The sequence below is a fragment of the Aotus nancymaae genome, unplaced genomic scaffold (genome assembly GCF_030222135.1).
Source record: "Aotus nancymaae isolate 86718 unplaced genomic scaffold, 86718_ANA_hifiasm-v0.15.2.pri h1tg000011l, whole genome shotgun sequence".
NCBI classification, from domain to species: Eukaryota; Metazoa; Chordata; class Mammalia; order Primates; family Aotidae; genus Aotus; species Aotus nancymaae.
Genome location: NW_026988422.1, coordinates 12845967 through 12864331, shown reverse-complemented (window position 1 = coordinate 12864331; position 18365 = coordinate 12845967). Strand labels below are relative to the sequence as shown.

Sequence of the window (18365 nt, the reverse complement as noted above, 5' to 3'; positions counted from 1 at the left end):
GCTAAATGGAAGAAAGGAAAAAAGAGAAGCAGAAGACCTGTTAGGAGTTGTTTCTTTGGGCACTTTAGGATGGGAATTGGCTGACTGGCATGGCGAAGTGTGATGGAAGCAAGGTCATTACCTATAAAGAGGCTGTAAGCTGAGATGTACAATTGGGCATAGAATGAAAATCTCCTATAAAGTTTCATGCCTCAGAATAAGGAAAAACGAAAAAACTAACAGTTGGATTCCTGCTAGAAGAACCACCCTAATCAAAGAGTAGTTAGTAAAAGATCAATAGATTTTGGATGGATGTGAAAGATAACCTATTATGTATGGTACAGCTATCAGTCCTACCTTCATGAGAATAGGGTTTTTTTAGTTTTCACTCAAATTTTATGAGTTTTATGACTTCGCATGTAATGAAAAAGAATTTCATGAGACTTTCAGCATAGCAATCTTTTTATCTCTACTATTTTCACCATGCTCAATTCCATCCATAAAAGACTAATTTTAGTTTAATACATTTTTTTTTAGTTACAACATCAATATCTGCTCATTACATGAAACCATTTTAAATGGATAAGAAAGAAAATAAAAATCAGCTGGAATTCTAACTGCCAAAGACCACCAAGACTTAATGTATTGTATATATTTTCTAGATGTTTTCATAAATGTGTGTATATAAAGAAAACAAATTTTTACTACATGCATGTTAAAAATTCATTTTATAGATGCACAAAAAGTTTTAGGTAAGATATATATAAAATTTCCACCTAGCATTTTACTTTCAGAAATAAAATTATATAATTCAATTGGATAATTATAGTAAATAATCTCTGATATTTATTTTGAGTAGCAAACTGAAACAGAGAGAGAGAGAGAAAGAAAGAGAGAGACAGCACAGTTTTGTATTTGTTGCTTTTAGTAATGATATAGTTCAATACAACCTCAATTAAGTAATGTTATCAGGGAATAGGAGATTGTGATTAATAGCGTTTCCTGGGCAAATGAGAGCCAAACCAAACTCTTTTCTTGGAAGAGGAGAGGTTGTAATGGGGAGGAGAAGTAAGTAGGATAGAAATTAGTCCTTGTTGCTGAGCATCTTTTAAAAATGCATTGTTCCACATTTCTGGCTCAATGAAAACCTTATCATGAATATAATTTCATATCAATATTGAAGATCTTACAGAGACCAGGGACGTTGTTCTGAACCACAGTCTGCAGAAAGTAACCATAAGAAAAAAGAAGGTAGTTGTGTATAAAAATATGCTCCTTCCTTCAGAAAAGAAGTCTAACTTTGTAAAGATTTGCCTGTTTTGTGAAAGTGTTAAAAGCAGAGGCATGAGCATGCTTGCACACAGAGGTTTTCTGTTTCCTGTCAAAACCTATAGAATGTGGGTCATTTAACATAGACCGAGCCCTTTATTTTACAGATGTAGAAAATGACTCCTGAAGATGTAAAATGTCCTGCCCAAGATCAGAACGTCTGCTATAAAAAATCCTGTGCTAGTTGTGATGAGTCTTTTACACCATTAAGCAATACAATAAGCTTCATAACATATTCAATAAAAACCAATTATTCTTCAATTAAAAATGCAAATTGCCTCTAATATCTTGACAAATAAGAAGCAATCTCAAAAGCATACATTTTGTTTTGATTCTCATGACATTTCTCTTGACAAACTTACACCTGTATATCACAGAGGAAAAAATAAGGATTTATATATATTCAACTATACACACACATACATACACACAACACAATGGATTTTTATCTCAAACAATTATATATTTTGAGAAGTTTTTGTTGTTTGTTTGTTTGTTCTCTTGCTTGCTTTTAAATTTAATTTCCTAGAGAAATTTTGACTGAGTGAAACCAAGCATGCTATTTTTTAATTAAAGGTATTTAATTAGCTTCATTCCAGTGTTATATAACTCAGTATCAATTTTACTTTACTTTCACTGTTCTTTAGCCATTTATTACGTATTTTTCCCTTTGGTATTTCTCAGGGAAGATATTATAGGTCTTGTATTTACATCTTGAAACAACTCTCTTTCTCTTTTGAGCCTCTTCTCTATCTCCAGTATACATGACTGTAACTTAATGGAGAAGCTTCTCTAATTACTCAACACCTAGTAAGGAAGGCTACATTTCCAGGGGTGCTGGAGGAGGATGGACAAACAAACTATAGAAAACACTGTGCGGAGGTTTCTTTTAAGCAAGGTGGAGATCCTCAAAGCTTTTTCTAAAATAAAATTATGCCTTATTGCTTCAGAGAAAGTTAGAATCTACTTGGCATTAAGAACATTTAATCCGTTTCACACTTTAGCCATATAAACACATAGAACCTCAGGAGAATCAACTCCCTTATTTTATAAATCAGGACCCTGGTGCCCAATGGTGAGAAATGCATCCTGAAATCATAGTTGTGTATATTTAAAATATTGAAGTGTTTGGCTTTACCTTGACTTTTTTTTCTTCATAAGGAACATTAATCAGGTCATGAGCATTACTATTTCCATGATCATGAGTAAAAGACCTCAAAGTGAGGCTGAAATGTGGGTGTTGGCTGTTATAGGCTCACTCTCCTGCAGAGTGATTCACAGCACACTTAATTCAGATGTATGTATCACTTGGTAAAATAAAATATCAAAGGACAATGTGTCAGGGACCCTGACAGTTACCTGTGAGAGGAGCACACCTCAAATATCAGCTTTGTAAATGTCTAAGTCCCCCTTTTCTTATGTCTTTAGGGCGTATGCATGCTTGACCACAGCTCATGGCCCTGAAGGCCCCACGAGCCCCTGGCTACCTCTTCTCCTGCTTTGACCCCATGCTCCTTCACTTACACAACCCTCCTCCTATTTCCTTTTTGTCTCTGAAGCTCTCTGTGCCCATCCAACCCCAGGGTCTTTCCATTTGCTCTGCTTGGAATACTATTTCATAGGCTACATTCGTGAATGAATTCTTTCATTCTGTGGTTGTTCAAATGTTCTCACCTCTAAGAGGCCTTTCCTGAATTTCATGGCTATCTAAAGGAGCCCTGCCATGGGTCTCTGTCACATCAACAGCTATATTTTCTTCACGGTGCTTATTCTCAAGAGACTTTAAGTTGCTTATTTTAGTATATTGTCACTTTCCACTAGAATGTAAGTCTCGGAAGGACAGGCACTTTATTTATTAGTCACCTTTTGACTAACCAAACATTCTTGTAACCCAGTATTAAAGATAGGAAGAGACTAAAGTGGTTTTCCTACTGTCTTGCACAGTCACTCAGCATTTCACTTTTGATACCAGCTGTCTGGGTTTTTTTCTCCATATGCAAAGCAGCTTTTTAATTTTTTGGTGGATATCAACTAGATGTCCTATGATTTAATTCTGACACATATCTACCTAGATATAGTGTCAGATCTCACAGATTGAGGGCTTAGTCCCAAAAGACTGTCTCTCTCTTCAGATGTCAGTTACAAGTCCCAGCTTGTGATCTGTGCTTCTGATTGACTGGCTATAATTCAGGGTTCCCATGACCCCCTTCTCAGGTTTAACTAATTTGCTGGGGTGGCTCACAGAATTCAGGGAAACAGTTCACTCATGTTTACCTGTGTATTGTAAATCATGTTGTAAAGGATGCAGATGACCAGCCAGCCAGATGAAAAAGATGCCTAAGGCAAGGTATGTGGAAGGGTGAGGCCTCTCCTGGTGCTCTACTCTCCCAGCACCTCCACCTGTTCAGCAATATGGAAGCTCCCCATGCCCAGTCCTTTAGGTTTTAATGGAGGCTTTATTACATAGGCATGGTTGATTAAATTATTGGCCATTGGTGATTGACTCAACCATCAGCCTCACTCACCTCCTCAGAGATCAGGGTTAGGGCTGAAAGTTTCAACATTCTGATCACATGGTTGGTTCCCTGGTAATCAGCCTCCCATCCTGAGGCTACCCCAGATTCCCCAGTTGTTAGTCATGTTGCTAGCATACAAAAAGACATCCATCATGTAAGAAACTCTAAGAATTTCAGGGGTTGTGTGCCAGGAACCGGGGGCACAGACCAAATATTTATTTCTTATTATATCACAATAGCACACCCACCTTTTCATTCCAGCTGTCGTGGAGCCAACAGGCTGCTCAAATGTATGACCTTGAAAGCACCTCTCCTCAGCTTCCCTAAATATCTCTCACTTTATGACCTGGGAATCTCTGCCCCCGACAGCAAGAGGAGGGGGATAGATGAGGGTAGAGGCCTCATCCCACTCATCTATGCATACACATGTATAACCTTGGAAGTTCAGGGAGTCAACACCTCATGGGGAAACCTTTGACCAATGGGGAACAGGAGCTCGTGTTGCTCAGGTGAAAGATTCTAAGATGCATTTTACACAGATCCTAAGAAAGTGCCCAGAGGGATCCAGACACAGTGGGCCACAGCGTAAGCTGCTTGATAATGCACCCTTGCATTGACTTTCCCTCCTTCCCTGTTTCACTCCTTTTTGCCTCCACTTCTGTTCCACAGGATTACATCCCAGAGTAACTGTAGGCAGGCCCTTGTGTCAGGCTGTGCTTTTGTGGAGAAGGCATGCTAAGGCTGTCTGATTACTCCACTGCTATATTTTTAGCCCCTAAAATGGAATTGAGCACATAATAGATACTATATGAATATTTTTTGCTGAAACTCTCTTAAGTAAATCCATTTCCCATCAATAGAAACAATACAGCATACTCATTTCACAAAGTCCACAAAATTGATATAAACTAGTAAGAGTTCTAAAAATGTAAGATATATTCTTAATTCTGCTGAGTGTCTAAACAAATACTGAGCTCCACTTAAATGTCAGGCACTAGGATTGATCTGTAGAGGAGACAAAGATAAAGAATTTCTCTTCTACCATGAAGTTATCTCAGCCTTATCAAGGAGATGGGTGCCCACAGTAGCAATGAGCAGTTCAAGAAGCCCATTAGATTTGCCACCAATTATCACCCGTAGGTCTCCTGTGGAGTATGTAAGATGAAGGAAATTAGCAGCACATAAAAGAGCAGACAATATTTGCCCTACTGGAGAGAATATAAATCTTGAGACATTTTATGACTGGCTTTCCAAGTGCTCAAATTAACTGTAGAAAATAGAGAAATTTTTTTACCTAAGGGAGGAAATTCAACAGCAGTACTTAAGACAGACAAAAATAAGGATGACAAACCTATCTGTACCAATGACAAGATTCTTTCATTTGAAAGCCAGAGAGTTAAAGGATCTAATGCTATAACTATGGGAAAGCGAGTATTATAAAATCCAGGTCTCTTACATATAGGCACATAATATTAGAAAATCTCAGAAAAGCTGCAATACGAGTTTTGCTGTCACTAGTGACTTAGTATTGACTGAAGTCGTTGCTCCCTGGAAGCTAAATTACCCCAGAGTTGACAAGTCAGTCTAGTCTCGGTAGAAAACAGAAGGCACACTCAAGAGTGATAACTGAATAGAGTTTAATATAGGGGTTACTTATCAAGATATAGCAGGGCTTAGGGGACTCAAGGGGTAGCATAGTTCTCAGGTGCTAAGCGACATTGGGAAGACACTTTCTCTCCCTATGACTGAAGGGAAATGGGAGACAGCCACCAGAGAGGGTGGCTGTAGGGAGAGAGCCTCCCAATAGGAACTGTGGCCTTCAGCATGGATGTGTAGCCAAGCCTTGGCAGCCCCTCAGGTAGAAACCTGGTGACATAAGTATCTCAATGCCACTCTTCCTCCTACTGAGGGTTTTAAGAATACAATTTTTTAATGTAATGATTAAACTGTATAAGATATTGTATTAATTTTCCAGGGCTGCTGTCACAAATTACCAGCAACTTGGTGGCTTAAAATAATGGAAATTCAGTTTCTCACAATTTATGAAGACTAGAAGTCCAAAATCAAGGTGTTGGCACAGCTATGCTTCCTCCGAAGGCTCTAGGGGACAATCTGTTCCTTAGCTTTTCTAGCTTCTGGGGCTGTGAGCATCATTCTAGCTGTTTCAGTCTTCAGACTTCTCCTCCTTTCCCTGTGTCATCTCCTCTTTTGTTTCTTATAAGGACATTAGTCATTGGGTTTAAGGCCCACCCAATTAATTCAGGAGGATCTCTTCTTGAGATATCCTTAATTACATCTGCAAAGATCATTTTTCCAAATTCAATCATATTTATAGGTACTTTTTGCATATATCTTGAGGGGCCACCATTCAGCCCACTAAAGATATCATGAAGTAAAATATTTTCAGAAAATTAAGCATGCTATCAACACTGAGAAAACTGGAGGTGTGTAGTCGTTACTGGTACATTGTCCCACTTCCCTGTTCAGGACTGAAGCACTAATTTTATTTCTACTCCTGGGAGTATTGCCTGCTGATGGCTCATAGCTGCATCCCTCTCCAGGAATTTCCTTAATCTAAAGAAAGCTTCCTCTCTACATTTTTGCTTTCTCCCTGGAGACAGCTCACATGTAATGAGTGGATAATGAAGGACGATGCACAAAGGTGTGGCTTTGTGCCTAAATTCTGGATAACTTTGAAGGGTCATCCCAGCTCCAGGGCTCCCTTGTGGGAAGGGTTGAGGCTTCTGTTGCAACTTTATTGGAAGGCAACTTCTCCTTCCATCCCCTTTTGCTTCCCTCACTCCCTTGTAGATATTGTTCTCAAGAGCACTTCTTGATTAAACTTTTGTAGGCAAATTTCACCACAGTGTCTGTTTTCCAGGGGCCTTGATTTAAGACATGCTCCCACATGAGATGGACCATCAATAGTCTAAGTAGCTCAGAAGGAGGCTTTTTGGAGAACCATCCTCCCAATGCCTAAACAAAAGAAATTTAGTTCTCCATTGTGTGGGCTCTCTGTCTTACTATCGCCCCTATGATAAGAAACACGAGTTAAGAAGTTAAACACAACAACCAGAAGGATGAAAACCTTTTCAAAACAGAAGTGATATTTTTCAAGAATTGGACAGAAGGCTAAGTGGATAACCGGTTAGTGGGTGCTGAGAAACCAAGTACTTAAACCAAGATCTAATTATATCATAATAGGTTCGAGAATATATTTTTAAACAGAAAATGAAAGCAAAAAGTCCTGGATATTGAGAACATAAATTAATAATTAAAAAAAAGGAACATGGGCTAAAAGTAAAGAAGTAATGAATCCATAGCAATCCTGGGATGGCACAAGTTTCCCACAATGTCGAATCCTCTCTTGTGACAGTGGAAACAAGCAGTGTGGAGTCTTCCTCCTCAGAGATTTGCAACAACAGCCAACCTTTCAAAAGGTGTGGTTTCTCAATACTGACCTCTAAGTAGCAGAGACTAAGCAGCATCCAGCCTGGCCTCCAGACACTTCCTGTCTATACTTCCGGTAGAAGTAATTGGTAGAAAGGCATCAAAACCTCTCCACTGGGGCTTGTTTTGCCATGTCAGAATCCCAAATCATTTTTGAAAATCACACCTAAAACTGTACAGATATGTAAAAAAGACCTGTGCTAATTTGGGCTGTTCAGCACAGAGGCAATCTTGTACAGAAGATGGGTCCATGGCATATCAGATGTGCTGGATCTGCCATTTTCTAGCTGGGGCCTTATACAAGATGCTAAATCTCTATATGCCTTTGTGTTGTAGCATCTCTTAAATGGGTATATGTGAAGACTGATGGCATGTAAAGTGCCTGACATCAAAGTAAGCCAGGTGCAAAACAGGCTATTCTTAGCATAAAATGCATAGTCCTTTTTGTTTTTCTAATGATAACAACTTTTGGCCAAAATGTTAGTTTACATGAGCTGCCCAATTCTTTCCTTGATGAAAACACATGCCAATTTATTTATCTTTCCCCGTGTCAACTGTACAGATTCAAAAGAGCTGGAGAAGAGTGATCTGTGTTCTGGTTAGTGCCATCCATTATTAACCTAAGTTCCCAGCTCTGTTTTGGACCCCTAAGAGTGACAGTGAGATATGGAGCAAAAGGTGGTCAAAGAGAGTGATTTTCAGGCAAAGATTTGAGCCCACATCATGAACAACTTAGAAAGTCACCTTTTGTCCTAAGGGAGAAGTTGGGGAAATGGGAGAAATGGCAGAACACTGCAATGTCATCTTTCTAAGCAATGTTATATACAGCATACAATTAGAAGCTTAGAATTTGGGCTGAAACAAACTTTAGCTTAATATCTGGGATTTACCCAGCTTTTACTTGAATGACCTTGGTCAAGTAACTTAAATTCTTTGAGCTTTAGTTTCCTTACATATAAAATTATGGTAATGACAATATCTTCCTTCAAGATTGCGGTGAAAATTCAAAAGGATTACATATGTGAAAGTTTCTGGTGCAGCGTCTGGCCCATAGTACAGCTAACAAAGTCACAATAATGCTAAGAAAAGTAAGAAGCAAGAGAGAGGCGTCCAGGGAAGGAAGGCAGATAGACATAGCTCTCCCCCAGCTCAGTGATGTTGGATAGATAGATCATTTAACTTTTCTGGGCTTGCATTTCCTCATTAGTAAAATGGTAAACTGCTAAAGATTACATAAATGAAAATGGCCTTCTAGTTCATTGATTCAAGACGAGTTTAATAGTCATCACCAAATGACTTGGCCTGCCATTAAGTTATAAAATATAAGATTTCCATGAAATATAGAGAAAATGATAGGCCATGTAAAACAGAAATTACAATAAATTATATGAGTAAATATCTTAGTTTTGGCAGATGTAGCCTGTAATCCCTTAATGCATTTTTTCTCCCTGAACTAAGGAGGCCTTTTCAATGATCCTTAAAAAAATCAATGCTGCAGTAAATTAATCACAGCCTGCTGTTGTGATTAGATTAATGGGAAGATCTTGCTAGGGCTTACATAAAAGCCTAATGTAAACAGTTACCCAATATACAGATCTACTGGTTTGGGCACAGAAATGCTATTAAAAAAAAACTTAATAAATCCATCAGCTTAAAAAAACAAGAAGAAGCTGAAACTTCAGATGCTCTGTGCTTTTGCCCCCTTATCAATTTTGTCCAAATCAAATTTAAGTTATTAAAAGCATAGATCCCATGGAAGTCATAGGCAAGTTAGCCAATGCATCTGCCCCATTTGCTTCCTGAGGTGATGATGACTTTAGACTCTTTAACATATGTCAGATAAATGTCTAAATTTTCATCAAATTCACTTGTGAATTTAAATTAGCCTCAGAACATTCAACACTGGAGTCTTTTAAGCTAAACTTGAGAACGTCTCTTAAGCTTCCACTGTGACAGAAAGGAAGGTACAGTTAAGAAACTGAGTCCCCACTAATTTGCATGATTCAAGATATTCAGCATGAAAGTTGAGGGAATGATGCGTCAATATGCACTCAGAGGTTGCCATAATGCTCCGATTTTTCATATTTTACTTTCCCCACAAAGCAGGAGACAAAATGGGAATAAAGCCAGATGAATCTATCTTTATTAGATTGGGCCCACAATCTTATATTGGGTTTAGATACTGGATTTCCTGCCAGCTTCTCATATTGTCGGCCTATCGCTTTCAAGTAAGCCAGCAATGGCCTGGGATAACAGTGTGTCTGTGGTATGAGACATCTTAAATGGATGACACAATTTCCCTGGGCTCTGCTGCTGGTGGAGTTCCCTAAGCAAGTTAGTGTTTATGTGCTGCTGATGTTTGGGGGCCAGACAGGAATGATCTTTGCCTAGAATAATGATATCATCAAAGAAAGTGGGAACACAAAGATAAATATTCTTACAGATGACATTTACTCAGGGACAGTATTGTCTGCGTGAGGACCTGTTTTCTTTTGGCTAAGAAAGATTCAAGGATTCTTTCTGCACTGATTTTCCCTCTCATTTCCTCTTAGGTTGTTATGAAATACACTTGCCTTTGACATATCCCTTATACCCAATTGTGGGATATTCCTCTTTCCCACATCAAATTTGACATATGCTCCCCAAATCCACATGTTGTAGACTTGGTCCTTTAATAATGTTCTAACATAAACTTGATCTGTGTGGCTTAAAGCTTCAGTGTGACAAAACAATAAAGCACTTTTCCTTTTCTGTTTAAATTATACTTGAGCCTTCGTCTGGCTACTCTTCTTATAAATGTAAGTATGATTATAAAAGTCCTAACATTTGCTGATAGGTTGAAAAATAGTATTTTTCATTAATTTAAAATGTAAAGACACAATCTGACATGGATGCTGAGAAAACAGGAGGCAATCAAATCAGTACAAAACTTAGATATTAGCAATGCTTTGTTAAAAATTGAAGTTCCTGGGGCTAAAACTTGTGGATAGATGGGTAGGTAGAGAGAGGTGAGGGGGCACCACACTTCTTAACCAGAAGATTCCTTCATCTCCCAGTAGCTCCTTCCAGGACTGCTGGTCCCCCTGGCATTAGCAGCTGACTGTCCCCTCTGTCCAGCAGTGTCTTGCAGGACAAAGACCAGCCTCACACCTGCTGCACTGGTCTCCATTTCTCTGTCCCAGCCATGCAACCACAAACTGATTGGGTAAGGCCCACCTGGCTGGAATGGCGGTTGGTGCTTTCCCCTCCTGACACTCTTTGATCAGAGAGTGGGGCTTCTGTGCACCTTGTTCTGGCTTTCAGGGTAAGTCCAGGGCCATGCTCTCTTGCCCCCATTCCTAACCCCCTACACACTTCTGTGGCTAGCCTTTTTCCATCTTCTTTGTAGGTGATTCTACCTTCTACTCTTGGAATCGTAATCTTTCAGCAGTTCTGTTTTCTTTCTTCTTTGTCTGTCTACACTCCCAGCTTCATTTATCACTAGTAAGTTCAAATATGCAGTGCCAGGGGATTGGTGTGCACAGAGGCTGAACTTCAATTCTGAAGGCAATAAGGGAGAGGATTTTTGGAGAGAAAAAGGATGAGAGACAGCAAGAGGAGAAAGCAGTTAAGTATTATTAGGATGGGATTTTTTTTTTCATAAGATAAAATTTATTTTAGGTTGTAGGAAGCAGACAGTGAAGAGGAAGAGATTCATAATTCAAGAAACAGGGAAAAACTCCCAGGGAAGTATTTGGGAGATTAAGAGAGCGAGACAGAGTGCTGGTGGAGTAGGCACACTGAATAGAGAAGAGCTTGCTCTGTAGAAGGGTGGTTATCAGAGAAATTACGGTAAAATTGGGATGTGGAGAGTAAGAGAGTTAAAGTTCTGACTTGAACCCTCAGCCTTGTGTATAAATAGAAGAGAAATTTTTTTTTTTTTTTTTTTTTTTTTTTGAAAATTGGTGAGGAAGGAACCCTGAGAAAAGTGAAACAAGGAATTTTGGATTAGTGACTGGGAGGATGGTGACAGGAGGCAAAAAAAAAAAAAAAAAAAGAGTGTGAAGATAAGGGCTGACTTTGGACTGGAATCAACAGCACCTGGTGACCTGGTGTTACAGAGCAAGATAGGAGGTTGCAGCTTGGCCAGGTGGTGATGTTGGAGGCTGAGGGGCCTAGGTACAAAAAGATGAGTGAAGACAATTAAATATGCTGACAATAGGGTATACTGTCAACCATACTTAATTGCTTCCCCCTTTTGCTATCTCTCATCCTCTTTTTTTTTTTCTCTAAAGAATCCTGTCCCTCTTTGCCTTCTGACTTGAAGTTCAGCCTAGCCTCTGTGCACGCCACTCCTCTGACACTGCATATTTGAACTTTATGGAAAAATGGAACTAAAAATGTGCCTGAGGAATGGTGAGAATAGGAGGTTTGGAGGGGACAAGAGAGGTAAGGAAGAGGGAGGTCAGCTTTCCCTCAATGCTTACTTATTGTTCTCTATTCTCATTAGCTTATCATTTCAGCCCCAATTTCACTAGTAGGTTAAAAGATGAACACGTGTGTGAATAACATCCAGTTTAGTAGTCAGCTACTTCAACAGCACATTTTTGTTCCAGCCAACATGAACTTATATGGGAAAATAGACTTTTTCCCTAACATATCTTTCTGAGTAGAGTGAGAAAAAGGTAGTATCTGCTGTCTGAAAGCAGTAATCTGGGAACTACAGACTTTGACTTCAGGTTAAGGGAGTGAGGGATACCCCTTAAAGGAAGCAGAATGCCAAAGAATAACCTGGCCTAGCCATATTTGCCATATTTGGTCTTACAGGTGTCTGATGCTGAGGTAAATAAATTATTATGAAATTCAGTCTAACCTCTGACCCAGGACCATGCGAGTGCTCAATTAGGAACCAAGAACTGATGGGAGGGAAATTGCCTACTTAGACCAACACAGTTCCCCATATCCAAGTACAGATGGTGCCAGCCCTCTATTGTTTCTTTGTCTTTGGACAGCTGCCAAGTTTTGTCTCAGGAGGTCTTTATTTTCTTTCAAGAGACCAAAAATCAATCACTTAATTCTTGGTGAGGTTAAGGTGGAAGATTAGAACGGATTAGAGTCGATTATAAACACAATCCCTTCTGCCGTGCTTCCTGGGGACCAACAGAAGCCCGTCAGATGCCTCATTAAAACAATTACTCTCACAAGCCAGTGATAGGGTATCTACATTATCTATTGACCAGACCTGAGTCTACACTGAAACCAAGCCAGGGAAATTAAGAGAACAAAACAGGAAATAAAATGCCTAAAGGATCTTACAGATCCCAGATTGAATGCACATGGCTCACAAGCAATCTCTCTCTCTCTCTCTCTCTCTCTCTCTCTCTCTCTCTCTCTCTCTCTCGTGTGTGTGTGTGTCTGTGTGTGTGTGTGTGTGCATGTTTACTTTAGATCAAGGCTGGCAAGGACCTTCAACTTCTGGAACTGACCGATCTAGATATTAATATTAGACCCACACTTTCTGAGCTAAAAGAACTGAAAACAATGATGGTGATGGTGAGAGGTGAAAGGAAATTTAACAACAAGCAAATGATAGAAAACTATAGGCCAAAGAGACAATTGAGGCTAGAAAAGACTGCTGGTGCCTCTTCCACACCACGTGAAAATGCTGGGCCTCCACATTGTGATGAATGGCACATCTGCCCTGTTGGCTCCTCTACCAGAGTAGATTCTGTATGAGGCATTCCTATTAAAGAATGGCTAAGTGGTTTTTTGACGTGTGGTTTAAATGTTTGCCAGGTGCCAAGTGTGAACTGGGGCTTGACAGCCTAAAGTCCCTACTGCGTGACCTCAGAATCTTTTAAAAATGTCTCTTTATCTTTTATAAATGTTATGTGAGCCAATAACACTGATAAGTAATTCTTTTTAACATTGTAAATCTTAGAATGCTACTTCATTTTTAAAGAATATTTCGGATTAACTGAAGGCACTTCAGGTGAGCATCTAGATGTTTCCTGAGCTCCTCTGGTGCCAAAATGTTGTTCATGGCTGGGGTTATTCAGCAGCTGGAAGAGACAGTGGTGAACCACATCACGTGAGGGAAGTTATCCAGTGGCCGGTTAATGCTATCACAGAGATCATTGAGCACTGTTTAGATGCAAAATCCGCACGTATTCAAGTAGTTGCTAAAGAGGGAGGCCTGAAGTTGATTGGGATCCAAGACAGTGACACTGGGATCAGGAAAGAATATCTGGATATTGTATGTGAGAGGTTCCCTACAAGTAAACTGCAGTCCTTTGAGGATTTAGCCAGTATTTCCACCCATGGTTTTCAAGGTGAGGCTTTGGCCAGCATAAGCCACGTGGCTCATGTTACTATTACAGGGAAAACAGCTGATGGAAAGCATGCATACAGAGCAAGTTACTCAGATGGAAAACTGAAAGCTCCTCCTAAACCATGTGCTGGCAATCAAGGGACCCATCATGGTGGAGGACCTTTTTTACAACATAACCACAAGAAGAAAAGCTTTAAAAAATCCAAGTGAAGAATATGGGAAAATTTTGGAAGTTGTTGGCAGGTATTCAATACATAATTCAGGCATTAGTTTCTCAGTTAAAAAACAGAGACAGTAGTTGATGTTAGACAGTAGCTAATGCCTCAACTGTGGATAATACTCACTCCATCTTTGGAAATGCTGTTAGTCGAGAACTGATAGAAATTGGATGTGAGGATATGAATGGTTATATTTCCAGTGCAAACTACTTGGTGAAGAAGTGCATCTTCTTACTCTTTACCAACCAACGTCTGGTAGAATCAACTTCCTTGAGAAAAGCCATACAAACAGTGTATGCAGCCTATTTGCCCAAACACACACACCCATTCCTATACCTCAGTTTAGAAATCAGTCCCCAAAATGTGGATGTTAATGTGCACCCCACAAAGCACGAAGTTCACTTCCTGCATGAGGAGAGCATCCTGGAGTGGGTACAGCAGCACGTTGAGAGCAAGCTCTTGGGCTCCAATTCCTCCAGGATGTCCTTCACCCAGACTTTGCTACCAGGGCTCACTGGCCCCTCTGGGGAGATGGTTAAATCCACAACAAGTCTGACCTCCTCTTCTACTTCTGGAAGTAGTGACAAGGTCTATGCCCACCAGGTAGTTCGTACAGATTCCTGAGAACAGAAGCTTGATACATTTCTGCAGCCTCTGAGCAAACTGCTGTCCAGTCAGCCCCAGGCCATTGTCCCAGAGGATAAGACAGATATTTCTAGTGGCAGGGCTAGGCAGCAAGATGAGAAGATGCTTGAACTCCCAGCCCCTGCTGAAGTGGCTGCCAAAAATCAGAACCTGGAGGGGGATACAACAAAGGGGACTTCAGAAATGTCAGAGAAGAGATGACCCACTTCCAGCCCAGGCAATCCCAGAAAAAAAAATCGGGGAGATTCTGATGTGGAAATGGTGGAAGATGATTCCCGAAAGGACGTGACTGCAGTCTGTACCCCCTGGAGAAAGATCATTAACCTCACCAGTGTTTTGAGTCTCCAGGAAGAAATTAATGAACGGGGACATGAGATTCTTCGGGAGATGTTGCATAATCACTCCTTCTTGGGCTGTGTGAATCCTCAGTGGGCCTTGGCACAGCATCAGACCAAGTTATACCTTCTCAACGCCACCAGCTTAGTGAAGAACTGTTCTACCAGATACTCATTTATAATTTTGCCAATTTTGGTGTCCTGAGGTTATGGGAACCAGCACCGCTCTTTGACCTCACCATGCTTGCCTTAGATAGTCCAGAGAATGACTGGACAGAGGAAGATGGTCCCAAAGAAGGACTTGCTGAATACATTTTTGAGTTTCTGAAGAGGAGGGCTGAGATGCTTGCAGACTATTTCTCTTTGGAAATTGATGAGGAAGGGAACCTGATTGGATTACCCCTTTTGATTGATAACTATGTGCCCCCTTTGGAGGGACTGCCTATTTTCATTCTTCGACTAGCCACTGAGGTGAATTGGGACGAAGAAAAGGAATGTTTTGAAAACCTCAGAAAAGAATGCACTATGTTCTACTCCATCCAAAAGCAGTGCATATCTGAGGAGTCGACCCTCTCAGGCCAGCAGAGTGAAGTTCCTGGCTCCATTCCAAACTCCTATGGACTGTGAAACACATTGTCTATAAAGCCTTGTGCTCACACATTCTGCCTCCTAAACATTTCACAGAAGATGGTAATATCCTGCAGCTTGCTAACCTGCCTGATCTATACAAAGTCTTTGAGAGGTGTTAAATATGGTCATTTGTGCACTGAAGGATGTGTTGTTCATTCTTTGTATCCTGATGTTATTGGGAGCACTTAAGACTTACACTTCCCTTCTAACTGGAAGCGTTCCTTTATACATGGTGGATTGATTATAAATAAATAGCCAGATGTGTCCTAAAAAAGAATATTTCATAAAATGAGGGAATTATGGTTGAAATTTATACAGTGTCAAAATTGGTATTTTAATCACATAGAGAGGCAAAACATGTAAAGTCATGACTGTCTGTGCTACTACAATATGATGTCCCAACAAATATATTTTTAAAACTTAATAAATATGGTATTCTGTCCCTCTCTGCTGGTACAGTGGGTTCTGCTATGTTTTCCTTGGGATTTTAAATTTGGAATTCTTGCTTGGATTTATAGGATTAAAGACAGAGCATTAATTTTGCCCTAATACTTAGTTTTGTTTTATTTTTAACTCTCCTCTTTAAGAAATAAAAATTAGTAAGAGCAGAAACGAGACAGGGACATTCATTGGGTAACTCAGTCAGAGACTGAGTTGCTAATGTAAGCCTTAGGAAGACCTCTGAAGGCAAACATGAATTGCAGGGTAAATAGCAATGCTGTCATGTGTGGTTACCCACAGTTATTCTCCACTGAACTGGACCAGCCAGTTGATTTACAAAGGGCCTTTCCTACCCACAGGATTACAACCGAATTTCAGCTGTCAAAAGCCCTGGATTTAGAATAACAAAACTTGGACTTCAACCCTAGCTCTATCATTGACTAGCTCAGTGAACTTAGGCCAGTTGTTTTACCCTCTAAGTCTGCTGTCTTATCTGAAATAATGAGACCTGGACTTGAGCTCTAGCTCTATCATTTACTAGCTCTGTGAACCTAGGCCAGTTATTTTACCATCTGAGTCTGCTGTCCTGTCTGAAATGAGAATATTCCAGGGTCTTCTTAACGGAACAGGAATTATCTTGGGTTTTTAGAAAGATTAAACGAACTCACAAAGGGAGAACCACTCAACACAATGCCTGGTGCACAGTAGACATCAAATATTGGGCCATTTTCTTTTATTCTATTTTAATTAATAAAGGATGACTTTTGAAAAATTATTTCTGGGAGTCACATTTCCAATTACTTGTAGCTTAGGCAGAGCTATCTATGCAAATCATTTTATAACAACTTCCAAAGCATTATCAATCATCATTATCCCAATGAAAAGAGGTCTGACCCTGAGAATCTTCTAGTCAAGTTCCCTCATTTTATGGATAAGGAAATTGATCCAGAGAGGTTCTGTGAAACACCCAAGGTCGCACAAATACATGGTGGCAATGAGAACGGGAATCCACGTCTCTTGCCTCACGCCCAGTGCTTCCTTCCTTTACCCAGCTGGCACTATTCCTTATGTGCTACAGAAGTGCACATGGCCAGGGTGCTTGTGAATCTGAAGGTTTAGGGGTGCTTGTACTTTTTCAGTCAGCTCACTGGTCTGAGCAAATGGCCAAACCTGGCATGTACTCGAATCCCTATGGAAAAAGGACTACTCAATCTGACCAATAAATACTTCCAGGAATTTGTGGAGGAGCCAAGAGCTAACTTTGAAGCTAACCTAGATCTGATCTTACACACTTATCCTCATAGCCCACAGTAGTCTGACTGTGTCCTAAATAGTTCTACCCGATGGTGACAAACGAGAGTCTAGACATGATGGATGGAATCAAAATAGACTTGGGTGAATTCTAAGTTTAGCATATACTACTTTTTCCCTAGGCGTCTCCTCTTCAGGTTGGGCTCGCAGCTGAATCTTTAAAAGCAGATAATGTCATGTGGCATACTTCAGGGAATACTCCCCAGCCCCACTGATGGCCTGTATGAGATTCTGATGGAAGTCATTTGGAGCAATGGCTTCCAGAGGCCAGTCTGAAGGCTTGTGCCAGGCTGGCTGGCTGTACATCTAGGGAGTCCTCTGAGGAGAGAGCTTTAAGAGAGCTTTACCCTCCCTGCCAGACTCCTTTCATGGAGATTCTCTCTCAGTCAGCCTATGGTGAGGTTTGAGTATCTCTATTTTTCAAAAGCTTCTCAAATGCTTTGATATGCAGCTGTTGCACTAACTCAGGGTGGGAGGAGTTGGCAGAGATTTAAGGGACTGGTATAAATGGCAGTGGGAGGGTTTCTAAGCCAAGAGCTTCACCTCATGGAATAGATGTAATATAAAAGACAACAGTTAAGCATTGCCACCTTAAGCTACTCCTCCCTGCAGAGTCAAGCTTAACCGCCCATCCACCAGAATCCAGCCTTATACCTTGAGTATACCTCTATTAAGTATTTCACTCTGCCATGTGAAGGTTCCTGTGTTTCTCCTTTACTAGATGCAAGCTCCTTGAGTTGAGAATAGAGACTGGCGTATTCTTCAGTGACCCCTGTTCCTAGTGCTGTGTCTGGTGCAGGGTAGCAATAGCCTCCTTTCTATCAGGAAGTGGGATCATCTCTGCTTTGACTTTAAGTAAAAGATGTTGATGTGTTTGGGGAGAAACTTACATCGTTAAAAACTTGGAATTATTTTTCCAGGGAACTGGTCAGTCCCTGAACTCAATTTCTGTGAGACACATCCTAACCTGGTGACCAATAATAAACACTCACAATGTCACCTTAGATGAGCCATGTGGCCCCTGGGCTGTCCACATGGCTTCATAACTCTCAGAGTGATTCAGCCAGTGGCTGTGTAACAAATACAGGTGCTCATCTGGGAAGCAAAATGAGGCTAAAAGCTAGTGAGCCCACAAATCTACAATAAATTAGACCCTAAAACAACTGGGATACTTTGGGAAGCGTGTAGTCTTCTGAAGCAG

The 18365-nt window shown here is 40.3% G+C and overlaps 1 long non-coding RNA gene and 1 pseudogene across 3 annotated transcripts in view; both read left to right on the top strand.

The window, feature by feature from the left end:
- The window catches only part of LOC105723075 (uncharacterized), a 304135-nt gene that overhangs the window by 121587 nt on the left and 164183 nt on the right, over nt 1-18365 (top strand). The window lies entirely within an intron of this gene.
- Nucleotides 13286-15531, top strand: LOC105723072 (DNA mismatch repair protein Mlh1-like; annotated as a pseudogene).